General features: G+C 35.1%; 1 protein-coding gene across 7 annotated transcripts in view; it reads left to right on the forward strand.

Annotated features, from left to right (window-relative positions):
• Positions 1-22552, forward strand: part of NCOA2 (nuclear receptor coactivator 2) — a 131424-nt gene that overhangs the window by 19719 nt on the left and 89153 nt on the right. For 5 of the 7 annotated variants that reach the window (XM_087706954.1, XM_087706959.1, XM_087706960.1 and 2 more), the window contains exon 3: positions 21457-21664. The exons of the other annotated variants lie outside the window; for them this stretch is intronic. The gene's annotated coding sequence lies outside the window, so the exon portion shown is untranslated. The remainder of the gene's footprint in view (positions 1-21456; positions 21665-22552) is intronic. 7 annotated transcript variants of the gene reach the window in all.

Genomic DNA, 22552 nt, shown 5'->3' on the forward strand with positions numbered 1-22552 from the left:
GAGAGAAATACAGTAGGTAGGTAAGGGGAGAGAGAGTAGTTTGGTTGGTAGATGTTTCCAGATGTATTTATCCATGTGCTGGAGAAGGAAATTGCTGATAAACCTTAAAACTTTGTTTCTGCTGGCACAGCACTTGATCAGTGTAATTCTCATCAGTTAAAGAGCTTTCCAAAAGGAAAAAAAAAGTTTTTGCACTCTGCAAACCTCCGAAAAACGGCCCATTTTTCACGAAAACAGACCTGGTTTTTTTTCAAATAAAAGGCATGAATAGCCTTGGGGGGGGGGGCTTGCAGATGCTCCTATGGGTGCAAAAAACAGCAAAATATGGCCTGTTTTTTGTCAAAAAAATTGCATGCATAGCCTTATGAAGGTTTATAGAGTGCTGCTGAGGTCTGTGGAGGGGCAAAAACGGCCCATTTTTTTGCTCATTTCTGCTCTCCCCAGCCCCCAGGAGCTCTCTGAAAACCTTCATAAGGCTGTGCACGGCCATTTTGGTGAAGGGGGCAGGGCTTCGGGAGGCAAAAAATGCTGTATTCGATGTATAAGATGCACCCAGATTTTCAGCCTCTTTTTTTGAAGAAAAAAGATGCGTCTTATATTCCGAAAAATACGGTGTATACCACTTAATAGTGCTTTTGAGCCCTCTCTCAGCGGTTAAGTGCCAGCATATTGCCCGCAATAATCTGGAACCTCGGAAGGATTGAAGGCTGAGTCAACCTTGAACTGCTCAGAATCGAACTCCTGTAGTGAGCAAGGAGTTAGCCTGCAGTACTGCATTCTATCCATGGTGCCACCATGACTCATGCATTGAGTGTAGGTAATTAGTTTGCAGTTTCACAGTTTGATAGGAAATATCATAGACATCTGATGAAGGTAATCAAAATACCTAAAAATCTACAAAAAAGGAACATTAAATTAAAATTTGATTTTTAAGTTTAATACATATTTTGGATAGAGCTGCTTTATTTCATCTGAATAAGTTTCACAAACTTGCCAAGAAACAAGCCAGTGCATCTTTAAAAGGCAAGGTCTTGCCGCCAAGAAATTTATCAAAATCTTCACTTCTAATTTGTTTCAAATTGCTAATTCATACTTTTGCACTCAATAATAATGGAACAACCTTTATGTTGTGGTCATAATGTGCCCAAAATTCTAAATTGGTTCAGGAAGAGAGTGCTTTTCTGAATTGGAAAACAGATGATATACCCTCCAATCCATCAATCCATTGTATTTCTTGCAAGCAGATGATTTAAAATTGAAGAAAAGTAAAAAACAAAAAACCCCTTTCTTCCTCCTATAAGCTGCCCTTTTCTGCATAAAGTACTTGGATTGTAATTCTTCATTTGGGTTGTTTCAGCACAAACAGCATGCCTAACAAAACAGAGGAATTTTGTGGTATGGTAAAGTCTAGCAAATTCATAATATAAGCTTTCTTAGCTCAGTTTTCTTTAATCATAAGCATGTATCTTAGCCTGAATTATATATAAGTATATATGATTAAAGGAAATAAGAAATAGGGAGTTAGAGGGTAAGTAAAATAAGATTGAATAAATTATTGTAATTAATGTATTGCCAATCACACAACATATCGTGAACATTTCAAAATCTTCTGAAGTAGATTACAGTGCTAAAATTTATAACAAACTAATAATATGCATATTTTTGCAACAGATTTGCAACATAACTACCCTGTTTGAATTTGCATATTCTATCCCGGGAGAATGAATTTCTGATACTCTGGCCTACATCTAGGTGTTTGCTACTTTGGTACATACATACATACATACATACATACATACATACATACATACATACATACATGTTGCATTTGTGCTGATAAATAAATAAAGGGAGACTAGTATAGATCTATTTCAAGCTATTTAGCTCTCATCAGCTAGCCATACCCTTACTGGGAATCAAACCTGGGCTGTATTACATATCAGGCAGTTATATTAGCCACTAAGCCACAGGATCACTTCCTTTATCAGCTAGGCTAGGGAAATAGGTATGTATTTAGTGTCACAACCCCTGGTATGCCCAAATATGGGAGGGAGCATACTGCTTCCTTTCTCTGTCTATTGGCTCATCACAAGGGACCATCACGACAGAAAACCATTATTTTTTACTATCGCCTTTGTTACATTTGTGTTGCATTTGTGCTGATAAATAAATAAAGGGAGACTAGTATTGATCTATTTCAAGCTATTTAGCTCTCATCATTAATATATAATATTAAATACAGATGTGCATAAATAGAAGTGCTTCTTGACGTACAACCACAAGTGGGACCAGAATTTCAGTCATAAGTTGTTGTGGTCATAAGTTAAGTCAGGCTTGATTTCTCAACTATTTTTACAGTGATCATTAAGTGAATCAGAAAGTTACGTTAATCCACCTTCCCTATGGGTATTGTTGGCCAAAAATTGTAAAAAATTGCAAATCCATTTAATTACAGGATATGCAACTGGTTGTAAATATTATCCAGTTGCCACGTACCCTACTTATGATTCTGTGACCAGTGGGTGGTGTGATAAATACTTTTTCAGAGGCAATTGTAACTTTGAACTGTCATTAAACAAATGGTCATAGTTTGAAGACTTCCTATAAAATAATGATAATAAATCTATTTTGCTTTGATTATTTTAATGTTTTTCAGTTCCATATATCTGGGAGTCCTAGAGCATTATTGGCAATATATATGCAGCTACAGACTAATGACTTACAGCTTTTTAGCTACCTACTCGATTTTCAAAATTAAACACTTTTTAGAAATTACATTGTTGTTCATTTTTTATATTTATTTTATTTGCTTTACTAAAAAACATTGATAATTTATAAAAGCAATATCCAAAATACATTTCTAGTGGCATGCTTATATCAACTTTTGGGGCATTTTGTTCACATTTCAGATAAGAAATTAATTTTAAATATATTTTACTGAAAAAGGTTTTTATTTTCCATTTTTTTATTTTCATACACTCACATATATACTATGCATAGCCGGAGTCATACAACATTAAACAGTAATCACAGCAATTCCTCTGGTCAACAATACCACAAAAAATAGAAACCCAATATACCTCTTCCATTCTCCGTGCAACTCTTTCTTCCACCCCCCTCCAACTTTCTATCTTCCCACCATCATCCCCCTCTACCCTACTTCCCCTCCCCCTCTACCACTCCTCTCTCCCGATCCACTCCCTCCCTTCCTTCTCACCTTCCCTCCCATCCTCTCTCCCACCCTCTCTACCCATCTTTCTTCTATCCCACTCCTCCTCCCCTTGGTGTATTTCCACTATATGTCAATATACTTAACTTATCCTATTTTTACAGAGAAATTAAAGAAAAACAGTATACATGTGAAGTCGCATTGCATTGAAATCTAACACATCGTATAGTATAAATCCCTCCCTCCCCCCCCCCCGACTTCCCAGAGCCCATACACGGTATAGATTTTTAACAAACACAGTCTAAAATATATTGAGAAAAAAGAAATAATTAAAAAAGGTTAATAACATCTCTACATCGATCTTAGCTTCTTCTTGCTACGTAGCAACAAGAAGCGTAGCAATTTTAAATATATTCTACAATGACTTTTTAAATAGTTTACATCAGTATACAAATTTGGTAAGAATCATGGTCAGATTATTGTAACAAACAATAATAGTGACTAGTATTTCAGTCTACATTTTATTCCTATTATATGTTGCTGTACTTTTTAACAGCTAATTGTGACTGAAAAATTCCCTATTAAACATTTTTCTATAAAATTTTAATGTCTGGATTCATATTATGCAAATAATCATGGTTTGCTGAATATAAGATAGATAACATTCTAAACTAAAATCAAGTATGGCATATTGTTTTGGCAATATGTATCAATTCTCTAATATCTTAATTTTGTAAATTTTTTCATAACTTTGCTGGAAAAGCTTTGGTCTTTTGTTTTAAAGCCCTCTAAAGTTTTTTATTAGAACTTAGATAATGATGCTGGTTTGGACTTGGATGGAATTTGTCTCTAGAAATTCTGATGTGTGAATATTGAAATTTGAAAACATGCAGGATTTAAGCTACAAGATTTTAGAAGAAAGCATACAGATAAATGAGAATGAGCTGTTTTTCATGCATAAATATATATTAAATGTAGGCTAAATATAAGGAATTATTCAAGATTTTACTGTTTAGACTGGTCAAACTGGAAGTGTAATTAATAAATCCTGATTCTTTTGCTAAAGAAAATCCAAATCTGTGTCTACCCTAAAAGATATTGAATCAGGCTTAAATGAGAATTTATATGACTTGTAAGCCCACTACCTTTTAAAAAAATACTGGAAAGTTTAAGAATATGGTAATCTATAACAAGGGGTGGTTTAATAATATGACATTCAGAAACTTCCTCTAGACATTAAACTTTTCAAACACATTTCTAATATTGGCATTACTCCATTTATAGTTATGCTACTTAAGTTCATATATTTGTCCCCAGTAAAAGAAAATCTACTTATATAATAATATGTTAAAAAAATTAATAAGAATATTAAAAGTATGTTTAGGAGTAAAATTAGATCACTTCTGAAAGTTGTGCAGCAGTTATTTTGTCTTGTTAGTCTTTTAGATAAGTAACAAGTCAACTGGGATGAAAATGGAAGAACGAAACATTTATTATGTCCTTATCTAAAATAATACCTCTCCTCTGAGCAACTCAGAAATGAAGAGATATTTGTGTTTCTGTTGAAAAATATTGGTGTATTGTTTTCAAATATTCAATAATATAAATTCAATATAATTTATATTTAAATACATATTTATTTCTTATTTTAAGCTTAATAAATACGACCTAAAACAGTGAGGGTGCACGTTTTCAGAACCAATTGGAAAAAACTCGCATGCACAAAAACATCTCTCTGTTGCATGCACTCGTCAGGGCCGCATTCCGGAAAAGTCACACTTCCAGGTTCTAGCATACATGCATGCCAGCCGGTTTTTGGCACTGCCACGCATATGAAGGGATCGCACTCTGGAAAAGCCAAACTTCAGGGTTCTGACATGCATGCACACCCAACAATCATCTGGTGGGCGCGCATGCCCCCACCAGTGTTTGGTACTGCTGCGCAGGCGAAGGACATCTGATCATTGCACACACATGTGCTCCAGAAACCCAGAAGACAAACAGGCAAGGCCATGCGTGCCAGGTGACATGACTTCGTGTGCCACTTTGGGCATGCGTGCCATAGGTTCTCCATCACAGACTTAGAAGATACAAAGAACAATATGATTTCAAAAAAGAAAATATGAGTTAACTTTCTCAGTACATTCTTTAATTGACACTGATATTAATGTTTTTCAAACTCCTTTTGCACATTTTACATACCCATTTGGTTTTAAAAGTAATATTTTAAAAGATATTTTTACATTGAGCTATCTTGCATCAATTCATCTAGTCATGTCTCTGATACTTGTGGCTGCATAAGCAAAAACTGTTTTTTGAAACTCTCCTCCTCATCTTGTTCATTGCATTAGAGATGTCAGGGTTGATTGTAGACCTGTCAGGACTGTCAAATGTAGTAATTTAATTACTAAATGCAACAATAGTGCCAACTTTTAGGATGAAATAAAAGTCATCTAAAATATGTGTTTAAAATTGCCAATAAAAAAATAACAAAGAGTTATATAGTTGCATAATTACTTAGTGAATTTGTTAAAATACAATTGAGAATAACTTATTATTTAAGGAGAATGGATAAATACTGAGATATTGTCATGTTTCCTAAGAATGGTAATTTAAATACTTAAATATTTCATTCTCATTCCAATATAACAATACAGTCCTGTTTTGACACATCTGTACAAAATTCTTTACAAGAATTTGGTTGGTTTCTGTATTTATAACTTTTATAAAATAACACAATATACTTTCATAGAATTCCACTGAACTCATGAGATTTTAACTAAGAATAATATTCAGTATAACTTTCATCTGTAAAACAGACTTAGCTATGTTTGACAATACTGCTGTTGTCTTGAAAATATTTAAACTAATTGTAAACTTGAAACAATGTATATCTGTATTGTATGCCAAATGGATATGTGAAGTTCCAGTCTGTTAAGTTAGGCATTCTTGTGCACTCCAGATTGTTTGGATTTCAGATATCATCAGATTCAGATAGCAGATAGAGTAATAACAAGTGACAGTAGAAATTGCAGCCCAGTATAGCTAAAGACACCAGATTGTCATTCTCTTAGTTAATAACATTGTTATCCAAAAATATTCGATATTTGCATTTTTGTGTGCTTTAATAAGTATTGAGTCAGTGATCAATCAGTCCTGGTTTCCAGAACAGTTAAATTTGTTCAGTAAAATGTTTTAGTCTTGTTATTTCCACTATACCTATTCAAACACAAATTGCAATCTGTTTATTTCCCAAAAGAGAGCAAACACTATCCCCATTAAACAAAAATGCACCGTAGCATATATTTGAATTTCATATAGCCTTTAATTCCTGTGGGGTTATATTGAGAAACTAGTTTAAATATACAGTAGTAATTGTTTAATAAAGTTCACCAATTCCCTTAAGATAGGTTCAATGAATAACCTTTAAATTATATTGCTTGTAGCTTTCAAAACTGGAATTATTTCATTTGTTTATATTAATCATTAATCAAATTTTGCAGCTCTTTAAGGGCTCTAAGCATTTACATTAGTTTAAGAGCAAAAGCGACTCTCGCCAATTAGATTCTTAAGCCAATTAGAAGATTCATTTTGCATTCTACTCTAAGCAGTTTTAGAGTTTCTTTAACTTCAGTATTTAATGCTTCAAATTACATTTAAGTAATTCATTTTAAGCTGGTGTTAGAGTTATCAGGCTTGTATAGTCTAATATCTCTCCTTCCAGATGGAATACCTAACCAGATTTTATGAAAATAAAATAAACTTTCATATGTAGAGTGCCACACATGAATAGTAATGTTTAATTTTTTGATACATACTAGTGTAACTGAATAGAGAGTTGTCTATGGCCGTTATGGCGAACCTATGGCATGCATGCCACAGATAGCACCTGGAGCCATTTGTTAGGGCACACATTGCCCTGTCAGCTGGCCAATATGCATGTGCGTGCTGGCCAGCTGACTTCGGCCTTATTTTGAAGCTGTTTTTCGCCCTTCGGAGGCTTCCTCGAAACCTCTGGAGCGTGAGAAACCGGCCCTAAGGGCAATCTGGAAGTTCAGGAATGGACTTCCAGTTTGCTCGTAGGACTGTTTTTCGCCCTCCAGAGCATTCAGGAGGCTTCCCTGAAGGCTCCGAAGGGCGAAAAATGGTCCTACAGCCAAACCAGAAGTAACCATTCCCAAACTTAGGGGTTATCTGTAGGTCCATTTTTCGCCCTCCAGAGGCTTCGGAGAAGCTCCTGAAGCATCCGGAGGATATTGGGGGGGCAGGGGAGGCTGTTTTCACCCTCCCCAGGCTCCTAGTGCCAAAAGTGGGAGGGGCGCTGGTAGAGTGCACATCCACGTGGGGTATGTGTGTGTCGTGCGGATAGCAGCATGGGTGTGCCACACCCGCACACCACCCCCCAGCACTGCCCCCGCTTATGGCACGGGAGCCAAAAAAGGTTAGCCATCACTGGTCTATGGTATGCCCTAATTTCTGCTGTGGGAAATTGACATATTCCCTCTGAACACAAGAAGTATATGAAGAGTGTCTACTGTAATCAACTACATGTGCCTATGGAAATTGAAACCAAACCCCTCAGACTTTCAACATGACTTAAGAGAAGTCATGTTTACCACTTCTGGCATATTAAGATCTATAAACAAAAGTATACTCAAACAATATGCTTTCAAACATTTTTTGCATTATTGTTCCCTAATATTAAAGTTAGTACTAATGCAAAACTAATAGCAAAATAGCTCTATGTTTAGACATCTTTGTGTTATTGAAGCTCAGGCTGATGGCTGATATTGGGAGACTATTCTTAAAGCATCAATCACTGTAGCCATGGTAGCTTATGGTTGCCAAAACTATGGTTATGTTTAGTTTAGTAACAGCAGATTTTCAGACTAACATATTTTATTAAAAAGTATATAATTTTTTGAGTTATAGCTTACCTCATCAGATGCAGTGAAGTTTTTACAGTAGGATTTAAATTGATATGAGGGGGGGGGGATAGACGGAGAAGACAAAAGGCAGGTTAGTTATGTATGTCAAATTTCCAGAACATTCCATTACAGACCTATGAGCAGCCATCTTGGAAAAAAACACTTTTACAGTACAATAGAGCGAGAGAGTTTTGAGCCCGCATATATCTCAGGAGACATGAACAAATACAATAGATTTTAACACAGTGAAATTTTTAATTGCGTTATTGTGTATGTAAATTGTGTATTTCAATTGCCTGTTCATAAATATTTAAGTATTTTATTGCACTATGCAAAAATTTTATTAAACATCAAACTGATGAAAAACATGATTAAAGCTTTCTGAAAATATGAAACAAGCTTAGTCTTATTTGAGCACTAGCATAATTCAGCAAAATAAGGTATTGAACAGAATTCTGCTGCATTGATTGTAAAAAATGAATGTTCATTTAATTTACCATAGTTGGAGTATATGTTTGCAAAGGATATGGTCATTTCTCCCCTTACCCAGACAATACCATCAGAGTATTATAAAATAACAAGTCGAAAGCTATATCTTTCTTTAATTTTTCCTCATGCTGCATTGTTAACTAGATGAGAATTCTAGAAATTGTAATCTAACTTCACACTAGAATACTGTCACTATCTGTAAAAATTTGTGAACTGCTTGGTTTCATGTATTCATGTATTAATTTGTTATGGCTTTATACATTTCACGAGTCCAGTACTTATGAGGAATAAACTCCTATTAGAGTAAATTATTATGTATTATAACTGTGTTGTATAGGTCTTTGCAGAATGAGAATAATAAGGTAGAAAGTTACCTGTCAACACCTTCCTGTCAGTGGTGGGTTCCAGATCCCATTGCAACCGGTACGGTTGCAGTGGGGCCTGGCGTAATCCACATGAACGCGAACGGTTCGTGCACACATGCACCCAGTGTGCGCATGTGTCCTACCATCCAGCGACACCTTCACAAGCTTCTGCGACATTCCAGCTGCTCCACAGAGGGGTGTGCAAGCATTGTATGCACCATGTGCATGCACAGAAGTGCCGAAGGGTTTAAAGGCAGATAAGGAGGGCGGGCGGGAGCACCGGAACGGTACCTGGTGCTCCGGGCAGGCTCTGGTACGCCCATATCGGGGTGTATTGCCTGCAACCCACCACTGCTTCCTGTTTGCCTTAATTTATTTGCTTGAATATATCACAGTAGAATATTATAAAGAAAAGAGGAATGTGATGTCTCTTTCTTATTTGATTGTTCCTTCAGTGAGGAGGAAGTAGGTTTTGCTCCCATTGACTGTAATAGTTTCTCAATAGCCTTAGTAATACTATACAAAATGTTTATATTTAGAAATGAATTCATTGTATTTATGCTATGTTTTCCATATAGAAGAAAAAATTGTGTGCAAGCATTTTAAGATATAGCTTATTTTCTCATCTGAAGTTTGAAATGAGGCACAGTGACTTTCCTCACAGAACAATAATATTGATTGTAATTTATTCAGCTTTTTTGTTGATCAAATACATAATTCAATATGGTTTTTATTGTGCTTTTTTATTAACATAGAAAATAGACACCCATACAAAGAAGAATGGAGGAGGAGAAAAAAGGAAGACTACATGAAAGGCTAATTTTTATCCTTCATGAGCATTCTTACATTGAAAAGAAAAGCAAAACTTTAAAATGGATATACTTTAAAGCATGTCCATTTCCATTTTTCAGTATTAAGTGTCCCTGATATCTCCTGTGGCTTGGTTATATTTGACTTGTATCGCTGCTTACCTGTTTTTTAGCTCTTTTCCAAACAAACACCACTTACGTGTATTATAAATCTATAATCTAGATTTCCACAAAATAAAAATTAGGCAATGCAAAGGGTATAACATCTCCAAGGCATGAGCAAAGTTTGCATACATAAAGCATCTGTGTATCCACAGACAGTGGATAAAATTAAATTGTGAAAGGGAGGGGAAATATAACTATACTTGAAAAGAGGTTGAGATTGTTAAAATCAATGGTTTTGCTTTTTTCGGTGGCACAATGATTTTAAAAAATACTAGACCCATTGGGATACCATATCAGACATATTACCTAAACAGGTAAACAGAATGACCAAGGGCAAGCAAAAAAACAAAAACAACTTCCAACTTCCTTCCAGCTTCCTCATTGAGTTTCCTTGTGAGAATCTGGCAGGGAGTATTGGAAACCTTCCCTTCCCCTCCCTCCCTCCCTTCCTCCCTCCCCTTTCCTTCAGTGAGTGGAAGGAATGGGTGGGGGAAGTAGTAAGGGATTGGGAAACTGTCACGGAATATTAAAAACGAAGAAGCCAGAGTCTAGCAGCTACAGCCATTAAACTAATACAACCAAAGCTTCCCCAAATTTCATTCCCTTGGAGTCAGGGGTCCTGGATTTGGGACACATTCTGTAAATTATCCCATTTGAGGTAGCTTGGTTCAAAAATTGTTGCCCCATGATGCAGCATTTCACCCATTTAAAGGCCATGATAACAAGAATTTAATAGTATATATATATATATGAATAACAATAACCCAACTTGTGTCAAGTGGCAGGTCCTGTCCTGCCATCTATTGCCAGAATTCCTAATCTGTCTTGAAGTGGTCAAAAGTATTCATCTAGATTTTTTTAACTGCCTATGTGTCTTTCCAAAGAAGGATTCCTCCTTCATACGGATACTTTTTTTAAGGTGTCCTGTAGAATCTACCTCGCTGGAGTGAATAATTTTAAAGTTAAATTTTAAACAGTATTTGCTGCTATCAAACAAAAGCATCAGTGACTAAGTTTGTGCAAATATCTTGAAAAAAGGTATTTTGCAACACACAGGAGAATATACAAAGCACCCTTCTTCAGATCAATAAAGCAGTGACATCAGAGCTGTTATGTTGTGTACATGCATATGGGAGCCCTTGTAAAGCCTGGGAAAAGAGAGATGGCTGCTTCATTGTGTTGTGAAGAAACTCTCAAAGGATTTAGATAAAAACAGTAATATAAGTGATCTCTGGAGTTATGCTCCATATGCCTTTCTTTAAGAAAAGAATCCTTAGGTTTGAATAAGGGGGTGGCCTAAAAATGCCTAAAGGCTTTTAATTTGAAAAGAAAACAAAAAGACGACAGATTAGAGAAAATCAGTTAATTGTTTGCTATTATGATGACAACTAAAATGCCAAAAGGCTTAAAAGCAAAGTCAATATAATAAGGAGGAAATGTAGGAAAGAGAATTAAGCCATGTTTTAACTTGTGTCTGTGAAGGAGTAAATGGTTTTGAAAGTTCAGGTGTGCATTTTAGATATAACTTTTGGTAGTTGAAATCTGGCATATACTTTAAGCATAACATATGTTTCATTAGTATGTTCATATATGGAAAGAAATAAAGATGCCCCATACATTTTTTATTTCTATAATATAAATTGTATTATGTGGGACTTGTAATTAAGTTTTGCCTCTTTATTTTAATCTTGTCCTCTACCACACAACATACAGTATTTAACCTTTATTAAACCTTTAGTAATGAAGCCAAGGAAGTATCACCTATCTCTTCCTGTTGCCAATTTTTTCAAGTTGTGCTAGCCAGTTTTCCTTGTGATTCACAGAGGTAGTGCAAACACAACACTAAACAATGCATAAACAAATGTTATAAGACTTATGCTAAGAATGAGTGTTCTTCCTCCTGTGATTTCATTGCAGGAATAAAATAGGAAGCTTTTCCTTCTGTTTTCATTAAATTACTGTTATTTAACCTGTGCAGTTTTTGTTAGTCTTAATTATGGTTAATATTAAAAGCTGCTTTCAAATCTTGTTTTGGATCTCGTTGCAAATGTGAGCATGGACCCCAGGACACTACAATCATCGTTAACACATGCTGGTTGCCAAGCACCCAAATTTTGACTATATGACAGCAGGAACATTGCAAAGTCATAAGTGCAAGGACCAGTACTGAGTCAAATCTTTCAGCATTATTGTAACTTTCAAACATGTGTCAAACGAATTGCTGTAAATTGAGGCTACCTGTGTGATTACCATTTTATTTTTCCTAGAGCCTTATCAGATATCCTCCCTCACTTTTTAAGTTTTTAAAACTACAAAGAACAATCCTCATATCTGGTAATAATCTTTTGAGATCTGAGAAAAACTGGATTTAATTGCATGCAAAGATATATATCATTTAGGATACAGATGGGAGTATAACTTACTTTTTTTTCACACTAACTCTCATTCTGTGGTTAGCTGGGTTTAGATTTTTTTTACTGCTATCTGGTGTCAACATTTCCTGACAGCGTGACGAGAGATGGACTTCTAACCCATCGGCCACGCTGAACTTGTGGGGAAAATGGTTATTCTAACCTTCCTATGTTTTTCTCCAAGAGTAATGTTTACCATTTATAAAAAAAATACCTTTGATGGAATCCTATCAGTTACTGAGCCATCCAGGTAGACTCCCTTTCATTGAATGTGTTGAAATGTAAGATAAACACTCTGGAACTCTTTATTTTAGATTCTTGCCTTTGGAGAAGAATTGCACTCAGTGGCATAAATGGGACTTCCAGCTCTAGGTAGATCCTAAGAGAGTAAAATGATATAGAAACAGATTGTAGCCAAAAAACCAATGCTATTGTATTTGAGTTTGACAAAGATGCAGTTGTGTTACTGAAGACTTACACTTTTGAATTCTTCTTTTCTATTTATCTTAAACAAAATGAATAAGAGCATTGGCACTCTCCATTATAATTATTCTTTTTCTGACCTAATTGTGACATAAAATGAATGACACTGAAAAGAAACATATTTTTAAAATATACTCATAAGGGACCGGTACTGCATTTCATTTTGGAATACTTGGCAAAACTGATGGCATACCTGGGATTTAGAAAATTGTTATTAAATAGAAAAAATATGCTCTTATTTTCAGTCTTAAAACTTTTTCTAAAATAAAAATTGAGATTCTTGAATGTTTATGTAAAAGATATTCCTTGTGACTCCATCCTTTTCCTTTTATCATTTTTTAAAAATTATTTAATGCTAATATTCAAGTACTATGAAGTGTAAATTTCCATCACATTGAAGAAATTACAAGTAGTCTTTGACTTACAACGGTTTGCTTAGTGACCATTTGAAGTTACAATGGCACTGAAAAAAGGGCCTTCCGTTTTTTTACAATTATGATCATTGTAGCATTCCCATGGTTACGAGATCAAAATTCAGACACTTGACATCTGACTCATATTTATGACAGTTCCAACATCACGGGGCCATATGATCACCTTTTGCAAATTTCTGACAAAACTCAGTGGGGAACCTTAACAAACATGTTATTAATAACTACAGTGATTCACTTAACAACTGTGGCAAGAAAGGTTATAAAATGGGGCAAAACTCACTTAAATGTTTCACTTAGCAACATAAATTTGGGGTTCAGTTGTGGTTTTAAGTCGAGGACTACCTGTATTTCAATATGTGGTGATATTAAGGTAAAAAGGAGAACAAAATTGAACCAGGGGTTGCATTTTTTTTGAACCTGAGGATTATATTGACATTATGATCCAATCAAATCTTAGTTTTTTGTTTCTTATCTATACTGTATATTAGAAATCCCTATTTAATACAGTTCGATAGATTTCTATGACTGATAGCTTCCCACATAATGGGGAAACTTGAATCACAGAGTTAGCAATCAGTTTATTATATTGGTAACAGTATCCGTACGTAATACATTTAGGAAAATCTTGGTGTAAACTGATAATATGAATATTTTTATCAGTACTGTGATGTAGGCTAGATAGAGAAACTTGTTTGAGTACAATTCAGTTAGCCTTGAGACTCAATGGGAATCTGATACAGTTATGGTTTTAAGTTTTAAGACAGTTCTTAAGAGAATACATTCATATAATTATGATCAGTGTGTTTTTAATGTTCTCTGTGACTTTCTGAGACTAACTAGGAAATAATTCAACACACATTTTTCCCAGACTAAAGCATAGTAAGTAATTAGGCTGCTATATGGTTGGGTTTGCTGCCAAATATGGATGAGGCAATCCACAATGATTGTGTGGAAGGCAATACAGTACTCTCCCAAAATGGCTTTGGTGATTAGTGATGTACTTTGGCAAATATTGAGTTAACTTTAAACTATGCATTGAGTTTTTATAAGCCATACCATTACCTCTCTGATTTGGATTTCATTTCATTTTCTATGAACAAAAAATCCAATATATTTCAATATAAATAGTATTGTTTAAGTGTGAATGTTTCTTTTTGCTTAAGCTAAAAGCTGGATAGATACTTTCCCCACAATAGGCCTAGATATCTCTGGTTACCGATGAAAAACTAGTCTATATAAATGTAATGGGAAGAAAAAGCCAATTTAATTATTATTTTCAGTGGCATTACATTTCTAGCTACCATTGTAAGGTTTTAATAGTGTAGAAAATAAGAGGACACCTGAATTTTAATGACAAGTTTGTTTGTTTGTTTTTTTAAAAATGGACTTATTCTGAATTTTTAATTTATGATTCCAAAAATTCTATTTTGAACCATATTTATACATCAAAAACCTATTATTACTGCTGTTCTCAGAATTAAAACACAAGAATAGATTTTCAATTTATTTTGAACAAAAAAAACTTGCATCAAATTGAGATGCGTTTAATTATCAAGCCATCAGTCAAACTATTACACCTTTTTTGTAATCGAAATGGTTGATCACTATATAATTGCATTTGATTGGATTTTTCTGTTATTGAAATTTAGTTACTGCTTCTCATTATTTTCAGATATTCTACATCCCTCCTGGGTTAGTTACTACTTTAGTTAGCAACCATTTGCAAATATAATGGTAATTAACAATAATGAAACTGATCATTTTCTGACCAGTGTACACATTTAGGACCAAATTTTGTGTCTCTGCAAAGAACACATACTGGAGTGAGAATACTTGTGCAGCTGTATGAAAAATCAAATAAGAAAACGTATCTGAATGATGGCAGCAATCAGCAATCTTTAGGAGGCTCTTCCCATTCACACATTCACCATTTTACTTAACAACCTGGTCATTGGAATGAAATTCAGTCACTAGAGGAACAGTGGGTGTGTGTTTTCTTTACAATTGTTTCTGCAGTATTCATTTTATGAGATTTATAAATATCTAAACAGACAAACAAATAAATATATAGCCCTTCCTCTGAATGGAATGTATTTTTAAGATGACTGTCATCTGTGTAGCTGGACACAGTTGCCTTAAGATGGGCTTACCTGCTGTGACAATGGAAACCCAGAATGATTGTCAACCTTACTTTCAGACAGATTTGGGGTTTTTTTTGTGGGTGGGGATTAGCAGTGAATGTCATAGTCATTCTGAATGTATCTAATTGAAAATAAGTATAATTAACCTCGCTGGAAAAAAAAAATTGCATGTCAGTAAAAGCAATAATAACAAAAATGTATTCATAAAAGGTGAATAGCCTTTTAATTAAGAATCCCCTCTCCCTCCAGTAATGTTTCTTCCCTTTCTTTCATTTTCCCTGATTTCTTTTAACATGGTATAATATTCAGATAATATGGGCTTTGAATACAACTTATATTTGTACTACTGAGGAATGTATTTACGTTGTGTCCCCATTCCCTAATTGCAAAATGGCCTGGTGTCCTAGTTTCAGGGTAGTGACTCTAGACTCTAATTGTTACTGTTTGCTACCATGGGTGGGGTGAACAAAACGTTGTTATATGGAATCTAGTTGGGCAGCATTCTCTTGGTCTAGAGAAGGATTCCCTTGGTGGTTTTTTTCCCCTCACATAGTTTGTGAAGAGTTTTCTTGTTTATGTCCTACTTATGATTAATATTTTGGCCTGAATTCTACAAGAACTTGCACTGCAAGGATTGTCATTTTATCAAATATCAGCATAATTTTATCTCCTGATCAAATTTTGGGTTGAATTAATTACCTTTTTATTGTTTTTACAGTACTGTGGTTTTTTAGCCTTTCATTCAGTTTAGGTAGCCTTTACATTGTAGGGTCTTGGTAATCTTATTATCTTTGAAATATATATTCATAGACTGGAACAATACACTTTTTAAAAAGTTAACATTATTTTCCATGATTGTTGACCTTTTACTGTTCCTTGCTTGATTATAATGTACTGCTTTTTAGTCTTCCCTTTTAGTACTGAAAGCTAAACAAACTTGCTTTAATTATTTTGCTTGTATTTTTGCTTGTATTTTTTTGAATCAAGACACCTGTATTCCCAAAGTAAATGTGATTAATTGATTGATGAATTGTATTAATTTATGCAACTATCCAAATCAATTGACTCTGGGTGGCTTATAATAAAAAATCAAATTAAAAGGCCCAACTAATAAAATTATTATTTTTTTAAAAACAAGAAAATCAAATAAAATTACTTCTCATTCCAGAGTTTGGGAAAGAGCCAGTTTACTTCAAAGTTTACTTAAAGAACAACAGAGCAGTTATTATTTAAGACGTGCCTATTTTCTTTTTAGAGAAAAGAAATTGTGCAAATTTGTGCCTCAGATGCCTATTTTTTTCTTGTGGTATATTTAATGAGTATTAATTTTTTCGCTTTAAAAATAAATACATGCCAAATGATGAATATTGACTTAAAAATCAAAATGAAGTATAGTTACCTCTTTGAACAAGAATATCTCTATTACTGTAATTATTTAGTTATTCAATTTATATGGCTACCCATCCTAACAAAGCAACTTTTGGCAGGGAACAAAGTTAAAAACAATAATATCATTATAATTATAAAATAAACAACATATACTGTTGTACTGTGGTATATATAAAATATGTGGAATATCACCAAATTATATTACAGGTAATTCAGAAATGTCCAAAAAAATTTCTATGAAATAATTATTTTTTGAGCCAGAAAACTTAGAATAGAATAGAACAGAATAGAATAGAATAGAATTCTTTATTGGCCAAGTGTGATTGGACACACAAGTAATTTGTCTTTGGTGCATATGCTCTCAGTGTATGATTTTGGTTTGAAGTGAATTCTGTAAGATGGCATGAATAGGAACCATTAGTAGTAATTTTTGACATAACTAGTTTTTGGTATAATTGTTTTAGACATTGTTTGTACACATAAAAGATGTACATGCTGTAAGCCACCCAGAGTCATGTACAAGATGGACAACAAATTTCATGCATGCATACATGCATACATGCATACATACATACATACATACATACATACATGTTTTCAATTGATTCAATTGATTTTCCCCTGATATTTGCTGAATGGTTTTCACTTGAATGTTACTGAAAGATATACACTTGATGCTAGTACTGTTGAAAGCCATTTACAAGATATTGCTACATGCTCTGCCCAATTATGGCTATTGGTATTGGAACATTTATGACAAGACAGGTTTTGATACCCAATCTCTTTCAGCAATTAAGAAGCAAGATAAATATTCTTGTTTTATTATTAGAAAGAATAAAATCTAGTCCAGTAGATTGACAATATAATTCTGGAGCTTCCTTTACTCATTGCCCAACATAAATCAAGGCAATTGTTCTGGTCTTTGCTACTACTAATATTCTAATCGACCTTTGACATTTTTATGCCTCCTAGATAAAGGTCACCCTAATATCAAAATGATTTTCCTTACTTATATGCCATTGTGATTGGTCTTATTATTATTTGAACAATGTTTCTAAATTATTCTTAAATTTACATCATTAACTCTTTAGCTGTTTTCTTAAGTTATGTTACTGATAGATTGCAGTGAATATCACATGTTTAGGAAGTGTTGCCTGTGTTCTTTGTGAGGGGTTATTGATCTAAGTTCACAGAATATTATGTTAAAATGTGATATTAGATGTCTTATAAGATCTATGGTAAATTCATAAATTATTCCATATTAAGATTCTTTTATTTTATAATATCTTAATATGAAATATTAGGTATTATGAAATGAAAAGTAGAAGTGTTGCCACATATTGTAACACAGATCCATCGGTATTTCAGCCGATTTTTATTAAACACCAAAATGAAACTAAGATTCTTAAAAGTGTGAACTGACCTTCCCCAATCTGAGTCTTTATAGATTTGCTTGAATTGCAACTTTCACGATTAAGTTCAATATTTGTAGCTGATGAAATGAGAATGTTGATGATGTTACTTAGTTAGGGTAATAAAACATCTGCAAGAAAACAAGCAAGCTCAGAGAGGACCAAGGACCCCTAATTAAGTTCAGTTAAGGTTATTATGTTGTACCCAATAACCAAACCAGAATATTTATTTTATGTGATGAAAAAAAATCTGTGGTAAAACTAAGTAGATTTCCAAAGAAAATTTACAACCTGGTTTCCAAATGTCTCACATCCTGGTCCATTGGACAGTTTTGATTTGTATGCAACAACAATCACTGATATAAAAATAAAATTCAAACCATCTTTCACATACGTTCTCTCTAACTTTAAGCTGTTGGACACATTTGGAAAATTGAAAACATGTTATTGTCACATCAAATAGCTACCAAATGGCATATGACCAATTCTAAACAACCCAATTAGATGAAATAATCTGGTAAAGTTCCTCCCCAGTGCATCCAGCTCAACTTTGTGTCTTTTCTAAAATAAGACTGCTTTTGAAGAATGCAAGTCAATGCACAAATTATATCAACAAAAGTTAATTGAAATGTCTAGCCTATCGGGAATTTATAAAATGTTACTGGAATGTAATTCTTATTATTTCTGAGATAAATGGAATTACTTAGCATGATAGAACGTATAAATCCCAGCTTTACACATTATTCTTCCTGAGTTCCAAATGTCCTTGACCCTGCCTACTTTTGAAGACCTGTTTTTCCCCCAGCCATTGAGTCAGGGTGACCTATGAACTCATCTGGCTATATTGTTCTGATTGATGAATTGCTTTGGCATAATTTTTTCTTACGTTTGGCTACATTTTATGATTGTTTATTTACTAGTTATATTACTTTAGTTATATAGTTATCAGAGGTTTTTTTTATACAGCACCATATAAATAGACTAAATATAAATACCGTATTTATCGGCGTATAACACGCAGTTTTAAAACTAAAATTGGAAGCTTAAACCCTGCCTGCGTGTTATACGCCGATCTCAGCCTGGCGGCAGCGTCACACAGACTGTGGAAGGAGGGGGAGGAGGAGGGAACCAAAGAGAGCTTTTACCGAGTCTGCGCCCCACAGCCAGGACCGTCCTGGCGCCTCCAGCCGCGTTTCTTCCTGCAAAGCCCTTCGGGCAACCCGAGAGTTCCGCTTGACGCCAGAAGGGCTTTGCAGGAAGAAACGCCGCGTTTCTTCCTGCAAAGCCCTTCTGGCGTCAAGCGGAACTCTCGGGTTGCCCGAAGGGCTTTGCGGGGAAGAAACGCGGCGTTTCTTCCTGCAAAGCCCTTCTGGCGTCAAGCGGAACTCTCGGGTTGCCCGAAGGGCTTTGCGGGGAAGAAACACGGCTGGAGGCGCAAGGACGGTCCTGGCTGTGGGGCGCAGACTCGGTAAAAGCCTCTCTTTGGTTCCCTCCTCCTCCTCCTCCTCCTCCTCCTCCTCCTCCTCCTCCTTCTTTCTGGAGCCCCTTCCTCAAAGATTTGGTACCAAAGCAATGGCGGTGAGGAAGTTGTGTCTTTTGGATTTTGCACTGTTGTCTTTTCAATGGTTCTCAGACTGGTTGAACCTTTAGCAGCTGGGGTGATATTCTTTACTGTTAAGGTTACAATTGGATGTGTTGGACAAATCTTAAAAGATGAAACTTTTATTAAAACGTTTGACTTAACTAAAAACGTCTTCCTTTTTCTTCTTCTTCTTAAATATGATTTATTTATTTATTTTTACTTCAGAAGTTTGATGACCGTTGTACAAACTAATCCAACCTAAATGTAGAGGAGGAGAAGAAGGGGGGGGGATTTAAAAAGAGCAGAGGAAAAAGAAAAGAAAGCATGAAGAAAACATAAAGAAAGGGATGGGAGGGAGGGAAGGAAGGAAGGCACTTTATGTTGAAACAGAAAATATTATATAAGGAAGAAAATGGAAATAACTTTTTGCTCAAAGAGGTGTTTTTTCATTTCATATTTGCCTTTTAAGAGGAGTTAATGTTATAATTCATGTTCTAATGTTATAAATTTTAATCCAACATTAAGTTCCGAGCTTCCAAGTCATTTATTTTTAATGAAAAAAATTTTTACTCAAATTTTTGTGTTAAAATGGGGGATGCGTGTTATACGCCGGTGCGTGTTATACGCCGATAAATACGGTAAATCCTGAAGTAATTTGCCTGATTAAATATCAAAGTATTTCTCTGTTTCTTGAGTGAATGTTTCCGGCTAAGTATCGGTATAAATCTCTCTTGAACAGATGCCAACTTTCTTAGGTATTAATACTTTCTTCATTGATAGTTTCATTTGAATCTTTGTTTATATCTTACTGTGGCCTCAGTATAGCTTGTGGGAACTTCAGTGGTAGATCAGGTTCAAATACCTATTTATGAACTGACATACAAAAGCTATGAAAAGGCTTTCTGTCCAAGGTTGTTTTATACCTGGATTTAGTCTAATATTTATCATCTTAATAGTGAAGATATTCCCTGTCCAGTCATGTCCAACTCTGATGGACGATGTTCATCTTCATTTCTTATCCAAGGGAGCCAGCATTGTCTGAAGACATTTCTGTGGTCATTTGGCCAGCATGACTATATATCGAGGTGCATGGAACGCTGTTTCCTTGCCCCCGAAATGGTACCTATTTAGCTACTCACATATGTATGCTTTCAAATTGCTTGATGGGTAGGAACTGGGGTAGATAACAGAAGTTCACCCTGTCTCACAGTATTTAGGACCTGAATCCCGGGTTGTCAACTTTCCAGCCGGCAAGCCAGCATCTTAACCACTGAACCATGGTGTCCATCATCTTAATATTAAATTACTAAAGTCAGTGAGTTTTCAAAGGAAATATTAAAAAAAAAGCTATACTCATCATTCATCTAGGTCAATTTATAGCTCAATGCTCTCCTTGTCTATTTAGAAAGAAATCCCATAGAATTCACAGGAATCTAGGAACTTACAGTTAGTTAAAGTGAGAACAGGACTGGGTGAAGATGCTTGTTATCTGAGGAAGAGTATAGGTAGTCCTCAACATCTGTTTAACATGTATTTGAAGTAACGAATGTACTCCAAAAATATAACATAATTGTGACCAACAAGACATCTCTACAGTCATGTGACCTGGATTTATCTCACTTGAAGTGGTGGCCATTTTTAGTTTTCTGACTGCTTCTTATCTTCTGGTATTACAACAGGCAATTTCCAAATCTCAGATGGTCAGCTTGCTTTTTCCCTTCCTGGTCACATGACCAATCAAGATCGGAGTCTTTGCAGCCAGCCTGCTTTTTTTCCCCCTCCCCATTGCTGCCGGGTAGAGGACTAGAGGAGTAAATCATTCATTGCTGCCCTTATTGCTTCTTTGGTTGCTGTTGTCTTGAGGACTGGAGTACTGTAGTTGCCTTTGTAAGTACTTTAAAATTTTCTTTTTCATTATAGTACTGTGCTTGTTTGTAAGTAATTTACAAAGATAACCTTTTTTCATTAGTGTGTTTGTCTGCATTTGCATTTGCCTGACAGAACTTCTAGCTGGTATCCACAGAAAGCAGATTTAGTACTGTAAAGTTCCTTTGCATTACATTATACTGTTTGTTTGTTTGTTTGTTTGTTTGTTTGTTTGTTTGTTTGTTTGCATGTAGTTTGAATTTGCTTCCAGAAGGATCCTTTACTGTCCTGTATATTTGCATGTAGTTTGAGATTGCTTGCAGAAAAAGGCTCTGCAATCTCCTGTACTGTTTTGCCTTGAGAATTAGTGTGTGCTATTGAAGATTGCATATAGAACAGCTGATGGGTGGGTGTCAGCGGAAGGAAGGTGGCTCCACTGACCCCTGTAAATTCATTCATCCAATCCAACTTCAGTCTGGGCACCTGTCTGTATGTGCTATAGTGTAGAAGTGGAGGGCCACCTGGTCTTGCCAGAACAATTTTTGGATGAATAACATTCCCTCCAGAAGCTCCAGATGGGGAGCCCTACAAATTCTCTAGCCTCTTGCTTCACAAACGATGGTGGACCAAAGAGCAAACCCATTAGGGTCATAACTGGAAGAGTACCTGTAATATGGTGACAGCCCAATTCCAATATATGATTCAAGGGTACTCAGTCTTATTTAAACATGGGCATTGCCTTGCATCATAGTTGTAGGCCAGTTTAAGCATGTCAGGCCATGTGGGAGCAGCTGCAGACAATTGCAGAGGAGCCAATGTGTGTCATGCAGTGATGTGCAGGCAGGGGAGGCAGAGCCTCACCACTGCCATGAAAAGAAAAAAAAGAAAAAAGGAAAAAGGCTGAGGTAG

This window comes from Thamnophis sirtalis, unplaced genomic scaffold (assembly GCF_051295495.1).
Source record: "Thamnophis sirtalis isolate CommonGarterSnake01/CBP01778 unplaced genomic scaffold, rThaSir2_p1.2 scaffold_2, whole genome shotgun sequence".
Taxonomy (NCBI): Eukaryota; Metazoa; Chordata; class Lepidosauria; order Squamata; family Natricidae; genus Thamnophis; species Thamnophis sirtalis.